The sequence below is a fragment of the Nerophis lumbriciformis genome, linkage group LG14 (assembly GCF_033978685.3).
Source record: "Nerophis lumbriciformis linkage group LG14, RoL_Nlum_v2.1, whole genome shotgun sequence".
NCBI lineage: Eukaryota > Metazoa > Chordata > Actinopteri > Syngnathiformes > Syngnathidae > Nerophis > Nerophis lumbriciformis.
The window spans coordinates 30,338,168-30,360,755 of NC_084561.2; positions in this window are offsets into that span (position 1 = coordinate 30,338,168).

The window sequence follows — 22,588 nt, forward strand, 5'->3', positions numbered from 1 at the left end:
CTTATGTTCGAACATGGTGTTCATTATGGACAATCTGTGACGGGCACAAAAGTCCAATAAAAGAACACCACTCGGGTTCAGATCCGGGCGGCCATTCTTCCCAATCACGCCTCTCCAGGTTTCACTTTCGCTGCCAACATGAGCATTGAAGTCCCCCAGTAGAACGAGGGAATCACCCGGGGGAGCACTCTCAAGTACTCCCTCGAGCGAATCCAAAAAGGGTGGGTATTCTGAGCTGCGGTTTGGCGCGTAAGCGCAAACCACAGTCAGGACCCGTCCCCCCACCCGAAGGCGGAGGGAAGCTACCCTCTCGTCCACCTGGTTGAACTCCAACGTGCAGGCTCTGAGCCGGGGGGCAACAAGAATTGCCACCCCAGCCCGTCGCCTCTCATTGCCGGCAACGCCAGAGTGGAAGAGAGTCCAGCCCCTCTCGAGAGAACTGGTTCCAGAGCCCTTGCTGTGCGTCGAAGTGAGTCCGACTATATCTAGCCGGAACTTCTCCACCTCACGCACTAGCTCAGGCTCCTTCCCCCCCAGCAAAGTGACTTTCCACGTCCCAAGAGCCAGCTTATGTAGCCGAGGATCGGACCGCCAAGTGCCCTGCCCTCGGCTGCCGCCCAGCTCACACTGAACCCGACCTCTATGGCCCCTGCTATGGGTGGTGAGCCCATTGGAGGGGGGACCCACGTTGCCTCTTCGGGCTGTGCCCGGCCGGGCCCCATGGGGATAGGCCCGGCCACCAGGCGCTCGCCATCGTGCCCCACCTCCGGGCCTGGCTCCAGAGGCGGGCCCCGGTGACCCGCGTCCGGGCGAGGGAAATCTGGGTCCTTGGACAAACCTTACAATTTTATTTTATTTTTTCCAGGAAAACTCACAAAGATACATTGCTCCAGGCATTATTAGCCATTTTGCATTTGTGTTTTAGGAATTATGTTTAAATACCTGTCATGTTTAATGTGGCAGTTATATTGTCATTATGAGTAAAACCTATTTTTTGTATTTGTAAACCTTACCAAAATACCTGATTCTGGTAAAACTCACATAGATACACTATTACAGGAATTTTTAGACATAAAACATGTTTGGTTTTGGAGTTATGTTTATATAACTTTCATATTTAGTATGACAGTTATACCATTATATTGAGTAAAAAAAAATAACTTGTGTCTTTATAAACCTTGTATTTTTTTTCCCAGTAAAACTCACAAAGATACATTTCTCCAGGTATAATTAGCCATTTATCATGTTTGGTTTAGGAGTTATGTTTAAATAACTGTCATATTGAGTGTGGCAGTTATCCTGTCACTATGAGTAAAACCTAATTTTTGTTTTTGTAAACCTTACCAAAATACCTGATTCTGATAAAACTCACATATATTCAATATTACAGGCATTTTTAGATGGATTGCATATTTGGTTTTGGAGTTGTGTTTATATAATTTTCATATATAGTATGACAGCTATACTGTTAAATTGTGTAACATTTTTTTTTTTTCCAGGAAAACTCACAAAGATGCATTTTTCCAGGCATTATTAGCCATTTTGTATTTGTGGTTTAGGAGTTACAGTATGTTTAAATAACTGTCAGATTGAATGTGACAGTATACTGTCATAGTGAGTAAAACTTAATTTTTGTATTTGTAAACCTGACTAAAAATACCTGATTCTGGTCAAAATCACATAGATACAATATTGCAGGCATTTTTAGACATAATGCATGTTTGGTTTTGGAGTTATGTTTATAAAACTTTTATATTTAGTATGACAGTTATACCATCATATTGAGTAAAAAAAAAAATAACTTGTGTCTTTATAAACCTTACAAAAAAAATGTTTCCCAGTAAAACTCACAAAGATACATTTCTCCAGGCATAATTAGCCATTTATTACTGTCATAATGAGTAAAAAACTACTTTTTGTGTTTGCAAGCCTTAAAATAGCATACGTTTCGAGTAAAACTCACAAGGATGCATTGTTTTAGGCTTTATTAGCCTGATTTGCATGTGTGGTTAGGAAGTTATGTTTAAATAACTGTACAATTGAATGTAGCAGTTATCTGCCATTATGAGTAAACCCCTAATTTATGTAAATGTACACCTTACCAAATTAACTGATTCTTGTAAAACTCACATATATACAATATTTTTGGCATTTTTAGACATAATGCATGTTCAGTTTTGGAGTTATGTTTACATAACTTTCATATTTGGTATGACAGTTATACTGTCATATTGAATTAAAAAAACTAACTTGCCTCTTTGCGAAACTTACAAAAGATAATTTTTCTAGTAAAACTAACAAAGATACATGTCTTCAGGCATTATTAGATATGTTGCATGTTTGGTGTAGGAATTATGTTGAAAAACATTTGTATTGCTTATTTCGCATTATCTCAGGATTTTAAGAACATTACTGTCATATTGAGTAAAAATTACTTTTAGTGTTTGCAAGCCTTAAAAAAGCATATGTTTCGAGTAAAACTCACAAGGATGCACTGTTTTAGGCTTTATTAGCCTTTTTGCATGTGTGGTTAGGAAGTTATGTTTAAATAACTGTCAAATTGAATGTAGCAGTTATCTGCCATTATGAGTAAACCCTAATTTTTTTATTTGTAAACCTTACCAAATTACCTGATTCTTTTAAAACTATCATAGATGCAATATTTTAGGCATTTTTAGACATAATGCATGTTCAGTTTTGGAGTTATGTTTATATAACTTTTATATTTGGTATGACGGTTATACTGTCATAATAAATAAAAAAAACTAACTTGCCTCTTTGCAAAACTTACAAAAGATAATTTTTTTAGTAAAACTAACAAAGATACATGACTTCAGGCATTATTAGACATGTTTCATGTTTGATATAGGAATTATGTTGAAAAACGTTTTTATTGCTTATTTCGCATTTTCTCAGGATTTTAAGAACATTACTGTCATAATGAGTAAAAAAACTACTTTTTGTGTTTGCAAACCTTAAAATAGCAAATGTTTCGAGTAAAACTCACAAGGATGATTGTTTTAGGCTTTATTAACCTATTTGCATGTGTGATTAGGAAGTTTTGTTTAAATAACAGTCAAATTGAATGTAGCAGTTATACTGTCATTATGAAAAAAAAAATAAAAATTCGTATTTGTAAACCTTACCAAATTACCTGATTCTGGTGTAACTCACATGGATACAATATTTTAGGCATTTTTAGACATAATGCATGTTCAATTTTGGAGTTATGTTTATATATATTTCATATTTGGTATGACAGTTATACTATACTTTACTAGAATCAGTTGTTTTTGTAAGGTTTACAAATACAAAATTTTAGTTTTACTCATAATGACAGTATACTGTCACAATCAATCTGACAATATGGCTAATAATGCCTTGAGGAATGTATCTTTGTGAGTTTTACTGGACAAAATATTTTGTAAGGTTTGTAAAAACACGAGTTAGTTTTTTTTTTTACACAATTTTACAGTATAGCTGTCATACTATATTTGAAAGTTATATAAACACAACTCCAAAACCAAATATGCAATCCGTCTAAAAATACCTGTAATATTGAATACACGTGAGTTTTATCAGAATCAGGTATTTTATTAAGGTTTACAAAAACAAAAATTAGGTTTTACTCATAGTGACAGTATAACTGCCACACTCAATATGACAGTTATTTAAACATAACTCCTAAAACACAAATGCAAAATGACTAATAATGCCTAGAGAAATGTATATTTGTGAATTTTCCTGAAAACAATAGTTTGTAAGATTTGTAAGATACAAATTAGTTGTTTTTTTACTCAATATAACTGTCATACTAAATATGAAAGTTGTATAAACATAACTCCAAAACCAAACATGCATTATGTCTAAAAATGCCTGTAATATTGTATCTATGTGAGTTTTACCAGAATCAGGTATTTTGGTAAGGTTTACATATACACAAATTTGATTTTACTTATAATGACAGTATACTGCCATATTTAAAATGACAGTTAGGTAAACATAACTCCTATACCACACATGCAAAAGGGTTAATAATGCCTGGAGAAATGTATCTTTGTGAGTTTTACTGGAAAAAACGAATTTGTAAAGTTTATAAAGATACAAGTTAATTTTTTTACTCAATATGATGATATAACTGTCGTACTAAATATGAAAGTTATATTAACATAACTCCAAAACCAATCAATCTATGTTCGATTTACTAGAATCAGGTATTTTGTTAAGGTTTACAAAAACAAAAAAAAGGTTTTACTCATAATGATAGTATAACTGCCACATTCAATATGACAGTATTGCAAGTTTGGTTTTGGAGTTATGTTTATTTAACTTTCATATTTAGTATGACAGTTATACTGTCATATTAAGTAAAAAAAACTAACTTGTGTCTTTACAAACCTTATGAAATATTTTTTCCAGGAAAATTTACAAAGATACATTTCTCCAGGCATTAATAGCCATTTTGTATTTGTGGTTTAGGAGTTACAGTATGTTTAAATAACTGTCAGATTGAATGTGACAGTATACTGTCATAGTGAGTAAAACCTAATTTTTGTATTTGTAAACCTTACCAAAAATACCTGATTCTGGTAAAAATCACATAGATACAATATTGCAGGCATTTTTAGACATAATGCATGTTTGGTTTTGGAGTTATGTTTATACAACTTTCATATTTAGTATGAAAGTTATACCATCATAATAAATTAAAAAAACTAACTTGTGTCTTTATAAACCTTACAAATTATTTGTTTCCAGTAAAACTCACAATGATACATTTCTCCAGGCATTATTAGCCATTTATCATGTTTGGTTTAGGAGTTGTGTTTAAATAACTGTCATATCAAATATTGCAGTTATACTGTCATTATGAGTAAAACCCAAGTTTTTTATTTGTAAACCTTACCAAAATACCTGATTCTGGTAAAACTCACATATATAAAATATTACAGGCAGTTTAAGACATATTGCAAGTTTGGTTTAGGAGTTTGGTTTTGGAATTATGTTTATATAACTTTCATATTTAGTATGACAGTTATACCATCACATTGAGTAAAAAAAAACTAACTTTTGTCTTTACAAACCTTACAAAATAGTTTTTTCTAGTAAAAATCACAAAAATACATTTCTCCAGGCATTATTAGCCATGTATCATGTTTGGTTTAGGAATTATGTTTAAATAACTGTCATGTTGAGTGTGGCAGTTATATTGTCATTATGAGTAAAACCTATTTTTTGTATTTGTAAACCTTACCAAAATACCTTATTCTGGTAAAACTCATATAGATACAATATTACAGCAGATTTTAGACGTAAAACATGTTTGGTTTTAGGAGTTATGTTTAAATAACTGTCAGATTGAATGTGACAGTATCCTGTCATAGTGAGTTAAACCAATATTTTGTATTTGCAAACCTTACAAAAAAAACTGATTCTAGTTAAACTCACATGATTACAATATTACAGGCATTTTTAGACATAATGCATGTTTGGTTTTGGAGTTATGTTTATAATTTTTTTACATTTAGTATGACAGTTTTACTGTCATATTGAGTAAGAAAAAAATAACTTGTGTCTATACAAACCCATTCATCCATCCATTTTCTACCGCTTATTCCCTTTGGGGTCGCGGGGGGCGCTGGAGCCTATCTCAACTACAATCGGGCGGAAGGCGGGGTACACCCTGGACAAGTCGCCACCTCATCGCAGTCTTTACAAACCTTACAAAACTTAAAAAGATACATTTCTCCAGGCATTATTAACCATTTTGCATGTGTGGTTTAGGAGTTATTTTTACATAACTGTCATATTGAATGTGGCAGTTATACTGTCATTATGAGTAAAACCTATTTTTTGTTTTTGAAAACCTTACCAAAATACCTGATTGTAGTAAAACGAACATAGATTCATTGGTTTTGAGTTATGTTAATATAACTTTCATATTTAGTATGACAGTTATATCATCATATTGGGTAACAAATTTAACTTGTATCTTTATAAACCTTACAAAATCATTTTTTCCAGTACAACTCACAAAGATACATTTCTCCAGGCATAATTAACCATTTTGCATGTGTGGTATAGGAGTTATGTTTACATAACTGTCATATTAAATGTGGCAGTTATACTGTCATTATAAGTAAAACCAAATTTGTGTATATGTAAACCTTACCAAAATACCTGATTCTGGTAAAACTCACATAGATACAATATTACAGGCATTTTTAGACATAATGCATGTTTGGTTTTGGAGTTATGTTTATACAACTTTTATATTTAGTATGACAGTTATACCATCATATTGAGTAAAAAAAAAACAAAAAAACTTGTGTCTTTATAAACCTTACAATTTGTCCCCCCCCCCAAAACTCACAAAGATACATTTCTCCAGGCATAATTAGCCATTTATCATGTTTGGTTTAGGAGTTATGTTTAAATAACTGTCATATTGAGTGTGGCAGTTATTGTATTGTGTGTCATTATAAATTAAAACCTTTTTTTGTATTTGTAAACCTTACCAAAATACCTGATTCTGGTAAAACCCACACCGATACAATATTACAGGAATTTTTAGACATAAAACATGTTTGGTTTTGGAGTTATGTTTATATAACTTTCATATTTAGTATGAAAGTTATACCATCATATTGAGTAAAAATACAAACTAATTTGTATCTTTACAAACCTTACAAAATATTGTTTTCCAGTAAAATTCACAAATATACCTTTCTCTAGGCGTTATTAGTCATTTTGCATTTGTGTTTTAGGAGCTATGTTGTCATTTTGAGTGTGGCAGTTATACTGTCACCATGAGTAAAACCTAATTTTTGTTTTTGTAAACCTTACCAAAATACCTGATTCTGATAAAACTCACATATATTTAATATTACAGGTATTTTTAGACGGATTGCATATTTGGTTTTGCAGTTGTGTTTATATAACTTTCAAATATAGTATGGCAGCTATACTGTAAAATTGTGTAAAAAACAACAACTAACTCGTGTCTTTACAAACCTTACAAAATATTTTTTCCAGTAAAACTCACAAAGATACATTCCTCAAGGCATTATTAGCCATATTGTCAGATTGATTGTGACAGTATACTGTCATTATGAGTAAAACTAATATTTTGTATTTGTAAACCTTACAAAAACAACTGATTCTAGTAAAACTCACATGGATACAAAATTATAGGCATTTTTAGACATCATGCATGTTTGGTGGCAGTCAATGTGGCAGTTATACTGTCATTATGAGTAAACCCTAATTTTTGTATTTTTCAACCTTACCAAAATACCTGATTCTGGTAAAACTCACATAGATACAATATTACAGGCATTTTTAGACATAATGCATGTTTGGTTTTGGAGTTATGTTTATATACATTTTTCCAGGCATTATTAGCCATTTATCATGTTTGGTTTAGGAGTTATGTTTAAATAACTGTCATATCAAATAATGCAATAATAGTGTCATTATGAGTAAAACCTAATTTTTGTATTTTTCAACCTTACCAAAATACCTGATTCTGGTAAAACTCACTTAGATACAATATTACAGGCATTTTTAGACATAATGCATGTTTGGTTTTGGAGTTATGTTTATATAACTTTTACATTTATTATGACAGTTATACAAACATATTGAATAAAAAAACCCAACTTGTGTCTTTACAAACCTTACAAAATATTTTTTTTTTCCAGTTAAACTCACAAAGATACCTTTCTCCAGGCAGTATTAGCCATTTAGCATGTTTAAATTAGGAGTTATGTTTAAATAACTGTAATTTTGAACGTGGCAGTTATACTGTCATTATGAGTAAAACCTTCTTTTTGTATTTGTAAACCTTACCAAAATACCTGATTCTGGTCAAACTCACATAGATTTAATATTACAGGCATTTTTTAGACATAATGCATGTTTGGTTTTGGAGTTATGTTTATATAACTGTCATTTTGAATGTGGTAGTTATACTGTCATTATGAGTAAAAAAAAACTAACTTCTGTCTTTACAAACCTTAAAAAATATTTTTTTTTCCAGTTAAACTCACAAAGATACATTTATTAGCCATTTAACATGTTTGGTTTAGGAGTTATGTTTAAATAACTGTCCTGAGTGTGGCAGTTATACTGTCATTATGAGTAAAACCTATTTTTTGTATTTGTAAACCTTACCAAAATACCTGATTCTGGTAAAACCCACATCGATACAATATTACAGGAATTTATAGACATAAAGTATGTTTGGTTTTGGAGTTATGTTTATATAACTTTCATATTTAGTATGACAGTTATACCATCATATTGAGTAATAAAACACTAATTTGTATCTTTACAAACCTTACAAAATATTGTTTTCCAGTAAAATTCACAAATATACATTTCTCTAGGCATTATTAGTCATTTTGCATTTGTGTTTTAGGAGTTATGTTTAAATAACTGTCATATTGAGTGTGGCAGTTATACTGTCACTATGAGTAAAACCTATTTTTTTGATTTGCAAACCTTACCAAAATACCTGATTCTGATAAAACTTACATATAATAAATATTATAGACATTTTTAGACGGATTGCATGTTTGGTTTTGGAGTTATGTTTATAAAACTTTCATATATAGTATGACAGCTATACTGTAAAAATAAGTTTAAAAAAAACTAACGTGTGTCTTTGCAAACCTTACCAAATATTTCTTCCAGTAAAATTCACAAATATACGTTCCTCCGGGCATTATTAGCCATTTTGTCAGAATGATTGTGACAGTATACTCTCATTATGAGTAAAACTAATATTTTGTATTTGTAAACCTTACAAAATTATAGGAATTTTTAGACAAAATGCATGTTTGGTTTTGGAGTTATGTTTAAATAATTGTCTCATTGAATGTGGCAGTATACTGTCATTATGAGTAAAACCTAATGTTTGTATTTGTCAACCTTACCAAAATACCTGATTCTGGTAAAAATCACATAGATACAAAAGTACAGGCATTTTTAGACATAATGCATGTTTGGTTTTGGAGTTATGTTTATATAACTTTCATATTTAGTATGACAGTTATACAATCATATTGAGTAAAAAAAACAACTAACTTTTGTCTTTACAAACCTTACAAAATATTTTTTTTCTAGTAAAACTCACAAAGATTCATTTCTCCAGGCATTATTAGCCATCCATCCATCCATCTTCTTCCGCTTATCCAAGGTCGGGTCGCGGGGGCAGCAGCCTAAGCAGGGAAGCCCAGACTTCCCTCTCCCCAGCCACTTCGTCCAGCTCCTCCCGGGGGATCCCGAGGCGTTCCCAGGCCAGCCGGGAGACATAGTCTTCCCAACGTGTCCTGGGTCTTCCTCGTGGCCTCCTACCGGTCGGACGTGCCCTAAACAACTCCCTAGGGAGGCGTTCGGGTGGCATCCTGACCAGATGCCCGAACCACCTCATCTGGCTCCTCTCGATGTGGAGGAGCAGCGGCTTTACTTTGAGCTCCCCCCGGATGACAGAGCTTCTCACCCTATCTCTAAGGGAGAGCCCCGCCACCCGGCGGAGGAAACTCATTTCGGCCGCTTGTACCCGTGATCTTGTCCTTTCGGTCATAACCCAAAGCTCATGACCATAGGTGAGGATGGGAACGTAGATCGACCGGTAAATTGAGAGCTTTGCCTTCCGGCTCAGCTCCTTCTTCACCACAACGGATCGATACAGCGTCCGCATTACTGAAGACGCCGCACCGATCCGCTTGTCGATCTCACGATCCACTCTTCCCCCACTCGTGAACAAGACTCCGAGGTACTTGAACTCCTCCACTTCACGCATTATTAGCCATTTAGCATATTTAATTTAGGAGTTATGTTTAAATAACTGTTATTTTGAATGTGGCAGTTATACTGTCATTATGAGTAAAACCCAATTTTTGTATTTGTAAACCTTACCAAAATAACTGATTCTGGTAAAACTCACATATATTCAATATTACAGACATTTTTAGACGGATTGCAAGTTTGGTTTTGGTGTTAAATTTATTCAACCTTCATATTTAGTATGACAGTTATATTGTCATATTGAGTAAAAAAAAGTTAACTTGTGTCTTACAAACCTTACAAACTTATTTTTTCCTGTAAAACTTACAAAGATACATTTCTCCAGATATTATTTGACATTTTGCTTGCATGGTTTAGGAGTTATGTTTAAATAACAGTCAGATTGAATATGACAGTATACTGTCATAGTAGTTTTTTACTCAATATGCCAGTAATGTTCTTAAAATCCTGAGATAATGCGAAAAAAGCAATAAAAATGTTTTTCAACATAATTTCTACACCAAACATGCAACATGTCTAATAATGCCTGGATACATGTATCTTTGTTAGTTATACTAGAAAAATTATCTTTTGTAAGTTTTACAAAGACTCAAGTTAGTTTTTTTAATACAATATGAAACTATAACTGTCATACCAAATATGAAAGTTATATAAACATAACTCCAAAACTGAACATGCATTATGTCTAAAAACAACTAAAATATTGTATATATGTGAGTTTTACAAGAATCAGTTAATTTAGTAAGGTGTACAATTACATACATTAGGGTTTACTCATAATGACAGTTAACTGCTACATTTAATTTGACTGTTATTTTAACATAACTCCCTAACCACACATGCAAAATAGGTTAATAAAGCCTAAAACAATGCATCTTTGGGAGTTTTACTCGAAACATATGCTATTTTAAGGTTTGCAAACACAAAAAGTAGTTTTTTACTCATTATGACAGTAATGTTCTTAAAATCCTGAGATAATGCGAAACAAGCAATAAAAATGTTTTTCAACATAATTCCTACACCAAACATGCAACATGTCTAATAATGCCTGAAGACATGTATCTTTGTTAGTTTTACTAGAAAATTACTTTAAGTAAGTTTTGCAAAGAGGCAAGTTAGTTTTCTTAATTTAATATGAAAGTATAACTGTCATACCAAATATGAAAGTTATATAAACATAACTCCAAAACTAAACATGCATTATGTCTAAAAATGCCAAAAATATTGTATTTATGTGAGTTTTACAAGAATCAGTAAATTTGGTAAGGTGTACAATTACATAAATTAGGGGTTTACTCAAAATGACAGATAACTGCTACATTCAAATTGACAGTTATTTAACATAACTTCCTAAAAACACATGCAAAATAGGCTAATATAGCCTAAAACAATGCATCCTTGTGAGTTTTACTTGAAACATATGCTATTTTAAGGCTTGCAAACACAAAAAGTAGTTTTTTACTCATTATGACATTAATGTTCTTAAAATCCTGAGATAACGCCATCGCTGTTGCTCTCCACTCTGCTCTGAACCACCTGGAGCAGCAGCAGAGCTACGTCCGGATGCTCTCTGTGGACTATAGCTCTGCCTTCAATACAATAATCCCGGACAGACTCTGCAATAAACTGGACACTCTTGGCCTCCCCCCTCTCACAAACGCCTGGATAAGGGACTTCCTAACGGACCGACCCCAGAATGTGAGACTTGGCCCGCACCTCTCATCCTCCCGCACGCTGAGCATCGGCTCCCCACAGGGCTGTGTGCTGAGCCCTCTCCTCTACTGCCTTTACACCCATGACTGCAGTCCGGCCCACAGTGACAACCTTACCGTCAAGTTCGCCGACGATACCACAGTGGTCGGGCTCATCTCCAGGGGCGACGAGGCTGCCTACAGAGAGGAGGTCCTGAAGCTGACGGCCTGGTCTTCGGAGAACAACCTCGCTCTCAACACCAGCAAGACCAGAAAGATCATCGTCGACTTCAGGAGGAGCAGCACCGACCCTGCCCCCCTCTACATCAACGGTGAGCGTGTAGAGAGGGTCCACACCTTCAGGTACCTTGGAGTCCACATCTCTAATGACTTCTCCTGGACAGTCAACACCACATCAATCATCAAGAAGGCTCAGCAGCAGCTACACTTCCTTAGAGTCCTCGGGAAGTACAACCTGAAGCCTGACCTGCTGCTGACCTTCTACCGCTTGTCCATCGAGAGCCTGCTGACCTACTGTATTACGGTATGGTACGGCAGCTGCACTGCAGCAGACAGGGAGAGGCTGCAAAGAGTGGTCAAGATGGCTCAGAAGATCATCGGCCGCCCTCTCCCCTCTCTGACGGACATCTACACCTCCCGCTGCCTCAACAGAGCCAGTGCCATCATCAAGGACAGCACCCACCCTGGCTCTGACCTGTTCCACCTGCTGCCCTCTGGGAAGCGCTACAGGTGCATTAAAACCAAAACAAACAGGCTAAAGAACAGCTTCTTCCCCAGGGCCATAACCATCCTGAACGGACTGCCCCATTGTCCCTCATAACTGCCTTCTCTTCGGTGCAATAACCCATTCCACCAACCACCCTGTTTTTGTTTTTGTTTTTTTCATGTATATATTCATTTCACACCATATTCATTGCACTTCTACATTTTTTATATTTTTATATATTTGCACATTGTTTTTCTAGCATGCACACATCGCACTGTATGGAATGGCCTCAATCTCGTTACCTTGCGTAATGACAATAAAGCTGATTCTGATTCTAATGCGAAATAAGCAATAAAATGTTTTTTTATCACAATTCCTACACCAAACATGCAACATGTCTAATAACGCCTGGATACATGTATCCTTATTAGTTTCACTAGAAAAAATATATTTTGTAAGTTTTGCAATGACGCAAGTTAGTTTTTTTTAATTCAATTTGACAGTATAACTGTCATACCAAATGTAAAAGTTATATAAACATAACTCCAAAACTGAACATGCATTATGTCTAAAAATGCCTGTAATATTGTATCTATGTGAGTTTCACCAGAATCAGGTATATTGGTAAGGTTTACAAAGACAAACATTTTTTTTTTCATAATGACAGTATAACTGCTACATTCAATTTGACTGTTATTTAAACATAACTTCCTAATCACACATGCAAATAGGTTAATAAAGCCTAAAACAATGCATCCTTGTGAGTTTTACTCGAAACATTTGTTATTTTAAGGCTTGCAAACACAAAAAGTAGTTTTTTACTCATTATGACAGTAATGTTCTTAAAATCCTGAGATAATGCGAAACAAGCAATAAAAATGTTTTTCAACATAATTCCTACACCAAACATGCAACATGTCTAATAATGCCTGAAGACATTTATCTTTGTTAGTTTTACTAGAAAATTACCTTTTGTAAGTTTTGCAAAGAGGCAAATTAGCTTTTTTAATTCAATATGAAAGTATAACTGTCATACTAAATATGAAAGTTATGTAAACATAACTCCAAAACTGAACATGCATTATGTCAAAAACGACCTAAAATATTGTATCTATGTGAGATTTACAAGAATCAGTTAATTTGGTAAGGTGTACAATTACATAAATTAGGGGTTTACTCAGAATGACAGATAACTGCTACATTCAAATTGACAGTTATTTAAACATAACTTCTAACCACACATGCAAATAGGCTAATAAAGCCTAAAACAATGCATCCATATGAGTTTTACTCGAAACATATGCTATTTTAAGGCTTGCAAACACAAAAAGTAGTTTTTTACTCATTATGACAGTAATGTTCTTAAAATCCTGAGATAATGCAAAATAAGCAAAAAAAATGTTTTTCAACATAATTCCTACACCAAACATGCAACATGTCTAATAATTCGTGAAGATATGTATCTTTGTTAGTTTTACTAGAAAAATTATTTTTTGTAAGTTTTGCAAAGAGGCAAGTTAGTTTTTTTAATTCAATATGACAGTATAACTGTCATACCAAATATGAAAGTTATATAAACATAACTCCGAAACTAAACATGCATTATGTCTAAAAATGCCTAAAATATTGTATTTATGTGAGTTTTACAAGAATCAGTAAATTTGGTAAGGTGTACAATTACATAAATTAGGGGTTTACTCATAATGACAGATAACTGCTACATTCAAATTGACAGTTATTTAAACATAACTTCCTAACCACACATGCAAAAAAGGCTAATATAGCCTAAAACAATGCATCCTTGTGAGTTTTACTTGAAACATATGCTATTTTAAGGCTTGCAAACACAAAACGTAGTTTTTTACTCATTATGACATTAATGTTCTTAAAATCCTGAGATAATGCGAAATAAGCAATAAAAATGTTTTTCATCACAATTCCTACACCAAACATGCAACATGTCTAATAACGCTTGGATACATGTATCCTTATTAGTTTCACTAAAAAAAACATATTTTGTAAGTTTTGCAATGACGCAAGTTAGTTTTTTTTAATTCAATATGACAGTATAACTGTCATACCAAATATAAAAGTTATATAAACATAACTCCAAAACTGAACATGCATTATGTCTAAAAATGCCTGTAATATTGTATCTATGTGAGTTTCACCAGAATCAGGTAATTTGGTAAGGTTTACAAATACAAAAATTGTTTTTTTTCATAATGACAGTATAACTGCTACATTCAATTTGACTGTTATTTAAACATAACTTCCTAATCACACATGCAAATACGTTAATAAAGCCTAATACAATGCATCCTTGTGAGTTTTACTCGAAATATTTGCTATTTTAAGGCTTGCAATCACAAAAAGTAGTTTTTTACCCATTATGACAGTAATGTTCTTAAAATCCTAAGATAATGCGAAATAAGCAATAAAAATGTTTTTCAACATAATTCCTACACCAAACATGCAACATGTCTAATAATTCGTGAAGACATGTATCTTTGTTAGTTTTACTAGACAAATTATCTTTTGTAAGTTTTGCCATGACGCAAGTTAGTTTTTTTAATTCAATATGACAGTATAACTGTCATACCAAATATTAAAGTTATGTAAACATAACTCCAAAACTGAACATGCATTATGTCTAAAAATGCCTAAAATATTGTATCTATGTGAGTTTTACAAGAATCAGTTAATTTGGTAAGGTGTACAATTACATAAATTAGGGGTTTACTCATAATGACAGATAACTTCTACATTCAATTTTACAGTTATTTAAACATAACTTCCTAACCACACATGCAAAATAGGCTAATAAAGCCTAAAACAATGCATCCTTGTGAGTTTTACTCGAAACATATGCTATTTTAAGGCTTGCAAACACAAAAAGTAGTTTTTTACTCATTATGACAGTAATAAATGGCTAATTATGCCTGGAGAAATGTATCTTTGTGAGTGTTACTGGGAAAAAATGTTTTTGTAAGGTTTATAAAAGTCAAAAACACAAGTTTTTTTTTTTTTTACTCAATATGATGGTATAACTGTCATACTAAATATAAAAGTTGTATAAACATATCTCCAAAACCAAACATGCATTATGTCTAAAAATGCCTGCAATATTGTATCTATGTGATTTTTATCAGAATCAGGTATTTTTGGCAATACAAAAATTAGGTTTTACTCACTATGACAGTATACTGTCACATTCAATCTGACAGTTATTTAAACATACTGTAACTCCTAAACCACAAATACAAAATGGCTAATAATGCCTGGATAAATGTATCTTTGTGAGTTTTCCTGGAATTTTTTTTTTTAATGAGTTTTGTAAAGAAACAAGTTTGTTTTTTTACTTAATATGACAGTAAAACTGTCATACTAAATATGAAAATTAAATAAACATAACTCCAAAACCAAACTTGCAATACGTCTAAAAATGCCTGTGATATTGAATCTATGTGAGTTTTACCAGAATCAGGTATTTTGGTAAGGTTTAAAAATACAAAAAATGGGTTTTATTCATAATGACAGTATAACTGCCATATTCAAAATAACAGTTATTCAAACATAACTCCTAAACCAAACATGCTAAATAGCTAATAATGCCTGGAGAAATGTATCTTTGTGAGTTTTACTAGAAAAAAATATTTTGTAAGGTTTGTAAAGACAAAAGTTTTTTTTTTTTTACTCAATATGATGGTATAACTTTCAAACTAAATATAAAAGTAATATACACCTCATTTCAAAACCAAACTCCTAAACCAAACTTGCAATCCGTCTTAAACTGCCTGTAATATTGAATCTATGAGTTTTACCAGAATCAGGTATTTTGGTAAGGTTTATAAATACAAAAATTAGGTTTTACTCATAATGACACCACCCTCAATATGACGGTTATGTTAACATAACTCCTAAACCACATTTGCAAAATGGCTAATAATGCCTGGAGAAATGTATCTTTGTGAGTTTTACAGGAAAAACAATAATTTGTAAGTTTTGATAAGACACAAAATAGGTTTTTTTATTCAATATATTTGTATAACTGTCATAATAAATGTAAAAGGTATATAAACATAACGCCAATACCAAACATGCAATCCGTCTAAAAATGCCTGTAATATTGAATCTATGTGAGTTTTACTAGAATCAGGTATTTTGTTAAGGTTTACAAACACAAAAATCAGGTTTTACTCACTATGACAGTATACTGTCACATTCAATCTGACTGTTATTTAAACACAAATTCTAAACCACAGATGCAAAATGGCTAATAATAACTGGAGGAAATGTATTTTTGTGAGTTTTACTGGAAAAAAAATATTTTGTAAGGTTTGTATAGACACAAGTTAGTTTTTTTTACTCAATATGATGGAAACATGCTTTATGTCTAAAAAATCCTGTAATATTTTATCCATGTGAGTTTTATCAGAATGAGTTATTTTGGTAATTTTACAAATACAAAAAATAGGTTTTACTCATAATGACAGTATATCTGCCACACTCAATATAACAGTTATTTAAACATAACTCTAAACCAAACATGGTTAATGGCTAATAATGCTTGGAGAAATGTATCTTTGTGAGTTTTACTGGAAAAACATTTTTTTTAAGGTTTATAAAGACACAAGTTAGTTTTTTTTACTCAATATGACAGTATAACTGTAATACTAAATGTAAAAAATATATAAACATAACTCCAAAACCAAACATGCATTATGTTTAAAAATGCCTGTAATTTTGTATCCATGCGAGTTTTACTAAAATCAGTTGTTGTAGTAAGGTTTGCAATTACAAAATATTGGTTTTACTCACCATGATAGTATACTGTCACATTCAATTTGACAGTTATTTAAACATAACTACCAAACTACACATGCAAAATGGCTATAATGCCTGGAGAAATGTATCTTTGTGAGATTACTGGAAAAACATATTTTGTAAGGTTTGTAAAGAAACAATTTAGTTTTTTTTTTACTTAATATGGATGGATGGATGACAGTTATACTGTCCATCCATCCCTCCATTTTCTACCGCTTATTCCCTTTTGGGGTCGCGGGGGGGCGCTGGAGCCTATCGCAGCTACAATCGGGCGGAAGGCGGTGTACACCCTGGACAAGTCGCCACCTCATCGCAGGGTGTATAACTGCCATACTAAATGTAAAAGTAGTATAAACATAACTCCAAAACCAAACATGCATTATGTCTAAAAATGCCTGTAATATTGTATCCATGAATTTTACTGGAAAAAAATATTTTGTAAGGTTTGTAAAATTACAAGTTTGTTATTTTTTACTCAATTTGACAGTATAACTGTCATACTAAATATGAAAGTTATATACACATAACTCTAAAACCAAACTTGCAATCCGTCTAAAAATGCCTGTAATATTGAATCTATGTGAGTTTGACCAAAATCAGGTATTTTGGTAAGGTTTACAAATACAAAAATTAGGTTTTACTCATAATGACAGTATAACTGCCACACTCAATATGACAGTTTTTTAAACATAACTCCTAAAAAACAAATGCAAAATGACTAGTAATGCCTGGAAAAATGTATCTTTGTGAATTTTAATGAAAAAAAATTATTTTGTAAGGTTTGTAAAGACACAAATTAGTTGTTTTTTTTACTTAATATGATGGTATAACCGTCATACTAAATATGAAAGTTATATAAACATAACTCCAAAACCAAACATGTTTTATGTCTAAAAATTCATGTAATATTGTATCTATGTGAGTTTTACCAGAATCAGGTATTTTGGTAAGGTTTACAAATACAAAAAATAGGTTTTACTCATAATGACAATATAACTGCCACATTTAACATGAAAAGGTATTTAAATATAATTCCTAAACCAAACATGATAAATGGCTAATAATGCCTGGAGAAATGTATCTTTGTGAGTTTTACAGGAAAAAAATAATTTGTAAGGTTTATAAAGACACAATGTAGTTTTGTTTTACTCAATATGATGGTATAACCGTCATACTAAATATGAAAGTTATATAAACATAACTCCAAAAACAAACATGAATTTTGTCTAAAAATACCTGTAATATTGTATCTATGTGAGTTTTACCAGAATCAGGTATTTTGGTAAGGTTTACAAATACAAAAATTAGGTTTTACTCACTATGACAGTATACTGTCACATTCAATCTGACAGTCATGTAAACATAACTCCTAAACCACACATGCAAAATGGCTAATAATGCCTGGAGACATGTATCTTTGTGAGTTTTACTAGGACAAATATTTTGTAAGGTTTGTAAAGACACACGTTAGTTTTTTTTTACTCAATATGACAGTATAACTGTCATACTACATGCAAAACATATATAAATATGACTCCAAAACCAAACTTGCAATCCGTCTAAAAATGTCTGTAATATTGAATCTATGTGAGTTTTACTAAAATTAGGTATTTTGGTAAGGTTCACAAATAAAAAAATAGGTTTTACTGATAGTGACATTATAAGTGCCACGCTCAATATGACAGTTATTTAAACATAACTCATTAACGACACATGAAAATGGCTATTAATTCTGGAGAAATGTATCTTTGTTAGTTTTACTAGAGTAATGATCTTTTGTAAGGTTTGCAAAGACACAAAGTTTTTTACTCAATATGACGGTATAACTGTCAAACTAAATAAAAAAGTTATAGAAACATAACTCCAAAACCAAACTCAAAAACCAAACATGCAATCCGTTTAAAAATGCCTGTAATATTAAATATATGTGAGTTTTATCAGAATCAGGTATTTTGGTAAGGTTTAAAATACCAAAATTAGGTTTTACTCATAATGACAGTAAAACTGCCACCCTCAATATGACAGTTATTTAAACATAACTCCTAAAACACACATGCAAAATGACTAATAATGCGTGGAAAAATGTATCGTTGTGATTTTTACTGGAAAAAAATATTTTGTAAGGTTTGTAAAGATACTGTTGTTGTTTTTTAACTCAATATGATGGTATAACTTTCATACTGAATATGAAAGTTTTATAAACATAACTCCAAAACCAAACTTGCAATTCGTAAAAAAATGGCTGTAATATTGAATATATGTGATTTTTACCGGAATCAGGTATTTTGGTAAGGATTACAAATACAAAAATTTGGTTTTACTCATAATGACGGATAACCGCCACATTTTTTTGAACATAACTCCTTAACAAAACATGCTAAAGGCTAATAAGGCCAGGAGAAATGTATCTTTGTGAGTTTTACCGGAAAAAAAAAATGTAAGGTTTTTAAAGACACAAGTTAGTTTTTTCTAACTCAAAAAGACAGTATAACTGTCATAATAAATGGAAAAGTTATATAAATAAATGATAAATGGGTTGTACTTGTATAGCGCTTTTCTACCTTCAAGGTACTCAAAGCGCTTTGACACTACTTCCACATTTACCCATTCACACACACATTCACACACTGATGGAGGGAGCTGCCATGCAAGGCGCTAACCAGCACCCATCAGGAGCAAGGGTGAAGTGTCTTGCTCAGGACACAACGAACATGACGAGGTTGGTACTAGGTGGGGATTGAACCAGGGTCCCTCGGGTTGCGCACGGCCACTCTCCCACTGCGCCACGCCGTTCCAATATACATAACTCCAAAACCAAACATGCATTATGTCTAAAAATGCCTGAAATGATGTATCCATGTGAGTTTTACTAGAATTTTTAAATTTGATTGAGTGTGGCAGATATACTGTCATTATGAGTAAAACCTATTTTTTGTATTTGTAAAATTACCAAAATAACTGATTCTGATAAAACTCACATGGATAAAATATTACAGGATTTTTTAGACATAAAGCATGTTTCCATCATATTGAGTAAAAAACAACTAACTTGTGTCTATACAAACCTTACAAAATATTTTATTTTCCAGTAAAACTCACAAAAATACATTTCTCCAGTTATTATTAGCCATTTTGCATCTGTGGTTTAGAATTTGTGTTTAAATAACAGTCAGATTGATTGTGACAGTATACTGTCATAGTGAGTAAAACCTAATTTTTGTATTTGTAAACCTTAACAAAATACCTGATTCTAGTAAAACGCACATAGATTCAATATTACAGGCATTTTTAGACGGATTGCATGTTTGGTATTGGAGTTATGTTTATATAACTTTTACATTTATTATGACAGTTATACAAACATATTGAATAAAAAAAACTATTTTGTGTCTTATCAAACCTTACAAAATATTTTTTTTCCTGTAAAACTCACAAAGATACATTTCTCCAGGCATTATTAGCCATTTTGCATGTGTGGTTTAGGAGTTATGTTAACATAACCGTCATATTGAGGATGACAGTTATACAGTCATTATGAGTAAAACCTAATTTTTGTATTTATAAACCTTACCAAAATTCCTGATTCTGGTAAAACTCACATAGATACAATATTACAGGCATTTTTAAACATAATGCATGTTTGGTTTTGGAGTTATGTTTATATACATTTTTCCAGGCATTATTAGCTATTTATCATGTTTGGTTTAGGAGTTATGTTTAAATAACTGTCGTATCAAATAATGCAATTATACTGTCATTATGAGTAAAACCCAAGTTTTGTATTTATAAACCTTACCAAAATACCTGATTCTGGTAAAACTCATATAGATTCAATATTACAGGCAGTTTAAGACGGATTGCAGGTTTGGTTTAGGAGTTTGGTTTTGGAATGATGTGTATATTACTTTTATATTTAGTTTGACAGTTACACCATCATATTGAGTAAAAAAAAAAAAACTTTTGTCAATACAAACCTTACAAAATATTTTTTTCTAGTAAAACTCACAAAGATACATTTCTCCAGGCATTATTAGCTATTTAGCATGTTTGGTTTAGGAGTTATGTTTAAATAACTGTTATTTTGAATATGGCAGTTATACTGTCATTATGAGTAAAACCCAATTTTTGTATTTGTAAACCTTACCAAAATACCTGATTCTGGTAAAACTCACAGAGATTCAATATTAAGGGCATTTTTAGACGTATTGCAAGATTGGTTTTGGAGTTATGTTTATTTAACTTTCATATTTAGTATGACAGTTTTACTGTCATATTAAGTAAAAAAAACTAACTTGTGTCTTTACAAACCTCATACATTTTTTATTTTTTTTTCCCAGGAAAACTAGCAAAGATACATTTCTCCAGGCATTATTAGCCATTTTGTATTTGTGGTTTAGGAGTGACAGTATGTTTAAATAACTGTCAGATTGAATGTGACAGTATACTGTCATAGTGAGTAAAACCTAAATTTTGTATTTATAAATCTTACCAAAATACCTAATTCTGGTAAAACTCACATAGATACAATATTACAGGTATTTTTAGACATAATGTATCTTTGGTTTTGGAGTTATGTTTATATACATTTCTCCAGGCATTATTAGCCATTTATCATGTTTAGATTAGGAGTTATGTTTAAATAACTGTCATATCAAATGTTGCAGTTATACTGTCATTATGAGTAAAACCCAAGTTTTGTATTTGTAAACCTTACCAAAATACCTGATTCTGGTAAAACTCACATAGATTCAATATTACAGGCAGTTTAAGACATATTGCAAGTTTGGTTTAGGAGTTTGGTTTTGGAATTATGTTTATATAACTTTCAAATTTAGTATGACAGTTATACCATCATATTGAGTTAAAAAAAACTAACTTTTGTCTTTACAAACCTTACAAAATATTTTTTTCTAGTAAAAATCACAAAGATACATTTCTCCAGGCATTATTAACCATTTTGCATGTGTGGTATAGGAGTTATGTTTACATAACTGTCATATTAAATGTGGCAGTTATACTGTCATTATGGGTAAAACCAAATTTGTATATATGTAAACCTTACCAAAATACCTGATTCTGGTAAAACTCACTTAGATACAATACTAAAGGCATTTTTAGACATAATGCATGTTTGGTTTTGGAGTTATGTTTGTATACATTTCTCCAGGCATTAATAACCATTTAGCATGTTTGGTTTAGGAGTTATATTTAAATAACTGTTATTTTGAATATGGCAGTTATACTGTCATTATGAGTAAAACCTAAATTTTGTATTTATAAGCCTTACCAAAATACCTGATTCTGGTAAAACTCACATAGATACAACATTACAGGCATTTTTAGACATAATGCATGTTTGGTTTTGTAGTTATGTTTATATAACTTTCATATTTAGTATGATAGTTATACCATCATATTGAGTAAAAAAAAACTAATTTGTATCTTTACAAATCTTACAAAATAATGTTTTCCAGTAAAATTCACAAATATACATTTCTCTAGGCATTATTAGTCATTTTGCATTTGTGTT